Here is a 6,776-nt window from a genome sequence, read left to right as displayed (position 1 = left end):
TTTTTTTTTTTTTTTTAATTTTAGGGAAGGGTCTACAGGCTGTTCAAAGTCTCACAACTAGATCAGACTCGTAATGATCCGCTTGTTTACAGACTCCCAAGAGCGGGGATTACAGGCGCGCGGCACCATGCCCAATCTCAGTCGCACTATCTCAGCGCACCCCGGGGGCAGGGCCGGCATGGCAGGCCTGGGGATCGAACCCCGGTCCCTGCGCCTGCTTGCATACGCCTCAATCCGCTGAGCTATTTGGCTGCCCCAGGTGCCTTCTTCACCACCGAAGGATTCCAGTCCCTCCCCCTCATCTCTGATAATGAGCTATGATCAAAATACACGATGAATACTTAATTTTTAAAAACGATTACAGTAAAAGACACATTGCCTTCTCCCTCAGAATCCTGCCCCCCACTTCAAACACGCTCACCCCATCATTCTTGCCACTTATGGAGGCAGTTCTGGAAATCCTCTTCCAGGGGTGTTTTCACAATGTGTGGTCAAAAATACACTGAATGCCGCTGCCCGGTCGCCCAACAGCACAGCAGGCTCATGGAAGCACTTTACTGTGTCCTCCTCCGCCGTATTCACCAAAGCCACCTCCAGACCTCGAGGCGGCCACAGCAGCACAACTGAAAACCCTCCTGAGGGAAGACTTCAGAACGTGGCGAAAATGACGGGGTGCGCGCACTGAGAGGGGAGGAGAAATTTTGAGGGGGCTATGAATGGCTGTGTGTGTGTGTGTGTGTGTGTGTGTGGTACCAGGGATCGAACTCAAGACCTTGCACTTGCCAGGCAGGTGCTGATGCTACTGAGCTTTATCCCCAGCCTGGCAATATGTCTTTTGCTATAATAATTTCTAAAAATCTGAACATTTGTCATAGCTTCCAATCACACCTCAGTTTTCTTTGCTCGGCCTGTAGGATCGTGTGCACATGCAGCACCCTTGGTTATTTCTTTCTTTCTTTGTTTCTTTTTTTTCTTTTGCGGAACTGGGGATTGAACTCAGGCCCTTGCACTTGCCAGGGAAGCGCTTATTCCACTGAGCCATAGCCCCGGCCCAGTTATTTCTCTTAAAATGGAACCTTGTCCATCTTAATCTCCAGCTTAAAGGCGCGCACAGGTTCCAGGGGCTCTTGATTTAAAACCGGATGTCTTGGGGCTGGTGAGATGGCTCAGTGGTCTAAAGCACCTACTCAGAACAAGCTTAGCAAAGCACAGGGACCGCGGTTCAATCCCCAGCACCACATGCCAGCCCGCCCCGCCCCCTGGTGGGCTGAGCTGGCCACACACACACACACACACACACACACACACATAAATAAATAAATTAAAAAAAAACAACAACCCGGATGTCTCCAGCGTGGTGGCCGCGGGCTCCCAGCGCTCCCGCAGCCCGCTCTGCGCTCCGGGGTGACTCCCTCAGGAAGGCCTTCTCTGCCCCCGCCTGCTTTGATCTTCCTGATCGCACGTTCTGAAAGCATCCTCCGCTTTTTCCTAGCCCGGCGGAGCACGTCGGTTCTCTGCGGCTTGGCTGCTTGTCGCTCGGCCTGTGCGCTCAGCACAGCGCCTGCTCCGCCGGAGGCTCCTCGGAACGCCTCGGCGAGGCAGTGTGCTGGCCGAGATGCACACCACCACCCACGGGTGATGCACACCACCACGCACGGGTGCGCTCCAGTAAGCAAACCCGATCGGCTTTTGCTGCTGCTAAACATCCTTGGGGGGCCTGGACCGGCAGCCCTACGTGGGGGCGGGGTGACAGCAGCAGTGCGCCCACAGGTTGTCCCCTGCTCGACAACATAAGCCCAGAGAAACCCGGAGCTAGTTTGAGTTATTCTTTGGGCGTTTAGTCACCAGCCATTCCCAAAGCACGTGCTTCATTAGATCTCCCCTGGAAATTCAGGCAACAGGGATAAAGGCGTACTTCTATCCGTTAACTGGGTCCTTTAGACAGTCGCTGGGAGAATCCTCCCTTGGTACATCTCAGCTGTTTTTGCGAATAATGCTCTGCTTTTTCTCCCTTGGCTCTCAGTCTACAAATGTTGGTATAGAAATGCTGCATTGGGCTGAGGAGATGGCTCAATGGAAGAAGCGCTTCCCTGGAGAGCGCAAGGCCCTGAGTTCAATCCCCAGTCGCACACACAAAAAAAAAAAAAAGAAAGAAAGAAAGAAATCATAAAAAGAAATGCTGCATTAACTGTTTTCTATTTAATTTTTTTTACAGTACCCAGGTGTTATGATTTGTGTCTAGGTGTCCCCCAGTGCCTCATGCAGTCATGGGGCAGCTTCTAGAGTGTGTGATTAAGTCCATGATCCAATGCTGGGATTATGGTGTGAGTGCTGCACCCGCCCTGGAGCCAACAGCCTGAACACAATGTAAGGAGGGGAGAGAGGCCTGCTAGCCGCCCCAGCCGCAGCTCCTCCCCTCTGCTCTGTGCTGGTTTCTGTCGCCAGGAACTGCTGCCCTCTGCCATGCGCCGCTCTGCCTTGGAGCCAGCCGAGTATGGACTGAAACCTCCACTAACTGGAAGCTAAATAAACCTTTCCTTCCTTCATTTTGGGCATCTAGGATTTTTTTCCCAGCGAGATGAAAGTTACCAAGACATCAGGGAATGCTGAGTTCCCTCTTCACCCGCCTTCTTAAATTTTATTGAGACATGGTCTTGCTAAGTAGTCTAGGCTGACCTCAAACATAACACCCTCCTGCTCAGCCTCTGAGCAGCTGGTATGTGTGCATGTGGTACTGCACCTGGCTATCTTTTTTTTTTTTTTGTATTTAGTACAGGGTCTCACTACATAAATCAGACTCAGTGATTCTCCTGTTTTCAGCCTCCCAAGTGCTGGGATTACAGGCACATGCCACCACGTGCCACCACACCACCACACCACCACGCCCAGTCTCAGTTGCCGTTCCAGGGTACCCCAGGGGCAGGCTGGCATGGCACGCCAGGGATCAAATCCCAGCTGCTGCGCTCTGCCTAAGCAGGCGCTGTAGTCCACTGAGCTATCTGGCCAGCCCTTGCACCTGGCTGTTTAATGATTCTGGTTTGTACCAACCAAGTGGATGATAACTGAAGCATTAAACTATATCATGGAAATAAGGAATCATTATACTCAATGCAATAGCAAACCATAGGTCTCCAAATAAAATCAATACATGAAAAAATCAAATGTATTTCCTCAATAAATTCACCTGCTCATTCGTTTACAGTTTGAGAAAGAAAGAAGACTTCTGTTTCCAACCAAGGTAGAGTAACTGGAGCTTCTGGAACAACTAGAAATGCAGACAAACTGTATGAAACAACAGTTCTGAGAACATGAAATGTCGCGCAGTGAAGTATGTGATAGCTGAGCAGTGGGAAGCACATGAGGTGCACCTCAAGACTGATCAAGAGGGTCCTGCGGAGCGACTCCGGGTGGCAGCTCAGTGGCACAGGAAGCGACATTCCTGAGCTAGGCAATGGCACCTGTAGAGGCCAAAGAGGCTGCAGTCCATGGGTTAGAATAACAGAGAGGAGAGAACTACGCACATAGAAGCTTCTGAGATGTACAGAGGCCACGCTCGAGTCTTTCTAGCTCAGAAATAAGCAGTGCCCGTGTCAGAAAGCTACTCAAGTCAGGGAGAGTAACCCCTACGAGGACAAGAGGGACTCCTGTATGAGATTCATAGAGTTTGGAATAGTTTACGTCCTCATTGGCCAGGGTAGAATATTTGTATAATTCACAAATTATCAGGTGGAGTACTCAGAAGCGTTTTGCATATTAATGAGGCAGGTTGCTCTGAAACAACTCTGCTCTGTAATACTTATTTTTTTTTAAATTTATTTATTTGTGTGTGTGTGTGTGTGTGTGTGTGTGTGGCCAGCTCAGCCTGGCATGTGGTGCTGGGGGATTGAAACGCGGTCCCTGTGTTTTGCTAAGCTTGTTCTGAGTAGGTGCTTTAGACCACTGAGCCATCTCTCCAGCCCCTGCTCTGTAATACTTATGATGGCTTTGGTCTTAAATGTTACCCCCACAGGTCCTGGTTGAAGGCTTGGTCCCCAGCAGGTGTCCCTAGGGAAAGGGGTGGCAATTTTGCGAGGCATGTCCTAGTCGGAGTACCTTAGGTCCTGAGGAGTATTCTGTGTAGGGGATATTGAAACCCTGGGTTCCTTTTCGCTTCCTAGCCCCTGTGAGGAGAGCAGTGTCCCCTGCCACAGGCTCTCCACCATGATGTTCTGTCCCACCTTAGGCCTAAGGGGAACAGGCCATGTTACCATGGACTACATCCTCTGAAACTGTGAGCCAAGACCAACGTTTCCTTCTGCGAAGTTGATTGTCTCAGATAGTTTGTCACAGTGACAGAAAGCTGACTTAAAATTGAACATCTTAAAATTAGAAAGGTATCTAACCAAATTTTAAAGGTATCTGTAAAGGAACCAAACTGTTTCCGAGTAACTTAACAATATCTGAGAACAAACTTTAAGATCATTTACATGAATAAAATATATTCAGTACCATATAAGGTAAAAGGAACAATATCCGGCATCCCCTAAAAAGTTGCCAGGTGGTGGGTTAGGGGTGTTGCTCAATGGTAGGGGACTTGGCTGGCACATCTGAGGCCCTGGATTTGATCCTCAGAACTGCCGTAAAAAAATAAATTCAAGATTTAAAAAATCGGAAAATATAACTAACATGCCAAAAAAAGTAGTCAGTTAAAATTGAACAACAGAGCTCCACGTGCGCTGAAGATGGCGGCTGCAGCAGCAAGGTTGCTCCGGGCCTCGGTTGCTCCCGGGTGAGCGTAATTTCTCGAGGCATTTCTGCCTCTGCAGCCTTCGCACCTGTTGCTTCTAGAAGACCATGCCTGACAAAGGCACTGTGGTCTGGGTCTCCTCAAGCCAAACTCCCCTTCAGCACCAGTTCCTTGCGCCACGCTCCAGCCGTCACCCAGCACGCGCCCCCTTTTAAGGGCACAGCTGTTGTCAACGGAGAATTCAAAGAGCTCAGCCTTGAGGACTTTAAGGGGAAATATTTGGTGCTTTTCTTCTACCCTTTGGATTTCACCTTTGTGTGTCCTACAGAAATCGTCGCTTTTAGTGACAAAGCCAATGAGTTTCGCGATGTGAACTGTGAGGTTGTGGCAGTTTCAGTGGATTCCCACTTTATTCACCTTGCCTGGATCAATACACCAAGGAAGAGCGGTGGTTTGGGCCGTATGAACATAGCACTTCTGTCAGATTTAACTAAACAGATTTCCCGGGACTACGGTGTACTTTTGGAAGGTCCTGGTATTGCACTCCGGAGACTCTTCATAATTGACCCCAATGGAGTCATCAAGCATCTGAGTGTCAGCCATCTCCCAGTGGGCCGAAGCGTGGAAGAGACCCTCCGCTTGGTGAAGGCGGTCCAGTTTATGGAAACCCATGGAGAAGTCTGCCCAGCGAACTGGACACCGGATTCCCCTACAATCAAGCCAAGCCCAGCGGCTTCCAAGGAGTACTTCGAGAAGGTCCATCAGTAGGTGGCCATGCGCACCTTCAGCTGCCCAGCTAGGCCAGAGCCACAACCACATGCTCACAGGCTTTCAGAGATGATTATTTATAGACGGCAAAGCCCAATTATGTTTGTCCTTAGAAATAGTACTCCAAACGCTCTGTTTCTGTAACTCTGGCTAGGGCTTTCTGAAGGCGGTCAGTGGCTGACCTCAGGAGACCTCCCTGGGCCACCTCCACAACTAGCAAAGTTTTCAGAAACCCAGTTCCCGTTTCCTCAATTGTGTCCTCAGTCGGTAAAGAAAGCATTTTTGTTTCTTATCCTTCCTTGAACCATCGTTGCCAACAAAGTAATACCACGTGCACTGAAAGCTTCTGGGCGAGAGTCCTACAACTTTCTTCTTGAATTTCATCATATTTTTAGACTGAACTTTCTTTTAGGGTAACAAAGATCATGTCCTGTGTTGTTTGCACTTAAAGTGGATGTATACAGAGTGATGGAAATGAATGTGAATCATGTTACCAAAAAGCCCGATGACAGAGATTTACCTGATCGTGTCTGATAACCATCCCTGAGATTTACACATTTACATAGTTATTTTACTCATTGCATCCATGAACTGGCTTTGGTCTGCCTGTGTTCCTAGATAGTATTTAAGTATGATTATAAAGGCCATAAATTCAACTCCTTGGTTCAATGTGATTAAATTTTGAAATCAATGTAATTTCTTTCTTGAAATGCTCAATGTAAGAATAAACATATTTTTAAAATACTTCAAAAAAAATTGAACAACATCCTAAAATTAGAAGAAAACAATATTAAAATAGCAATATCTGTATTCCTTATATTGTAAAAGTTAAGTACAGACCTAGACAACTTCTTTTTTTAAAAAAATGACCTAAATCAAACTTCTGAAGATATGAAGAATTACAGATTCTGATAAGAAAATCTAAACCAACAAAAAGAAAGACAGAAAAAAAAATATGATCAAAACATATACCATCTCAGTCAAGCAATGGCCGTAACTCATCCTCACGGCTGACACCGACAAAAGGATGTACAAAGGGCGGGACAGGGCTGCAGGATAAACCCTGAGGGTACTTGAATGACCTTGTCAGATACAAAAGCTACATTTCTTGGTATATAGGTCTTGCTTTATCTTGGTCTTAACCATCCAGCAGAAAAGTATAAAAACGAGGTATATAAAGTAAAGCCATATTAATACGATGAGCTGTAAAAGGCTCAAGTCAATAACTTCTGAGGAAAACCCACTAATATTATAGACTGCTAGACAGTGTTGGATTGTTTAG

The 6,776-nt window shown here is 47.4% G+C and overlaps 1 pseudogene; it reads left to right on the top strand.

The window, feature by feature from the left end:
- The first annotated feature begins 4,715 nt into the window (after positions 1-4,715).
- Positions 4,716-6,231, top strand: LOC101570699 (annotated as a pseudogene).
- The last annotated feature ends 545 nt before the right edge of the window (positions 6,232-6,776 follow it).

The sequence above is a fragment of the Octodon degus genome, unplaced genomic scaffold (assembly GCF_000260255.1).
Source record: "Octodon degus isolate 3935 unplaced genomic scaffold, OctDeg1.0 scaffold00001, whole genome shotgun sequence".
In the NCBI taxonomy this organism is placed as follows: Eukaryota; Metazoa; Chordata; class Mammalia; order Rodentia; family Octodontidae; genus Octodon; species Octodon degus.
Note: the sequence above shows the minus strand (reverse complement) of the source record. Positions and strands in the feature narration are given on the sequence as shown.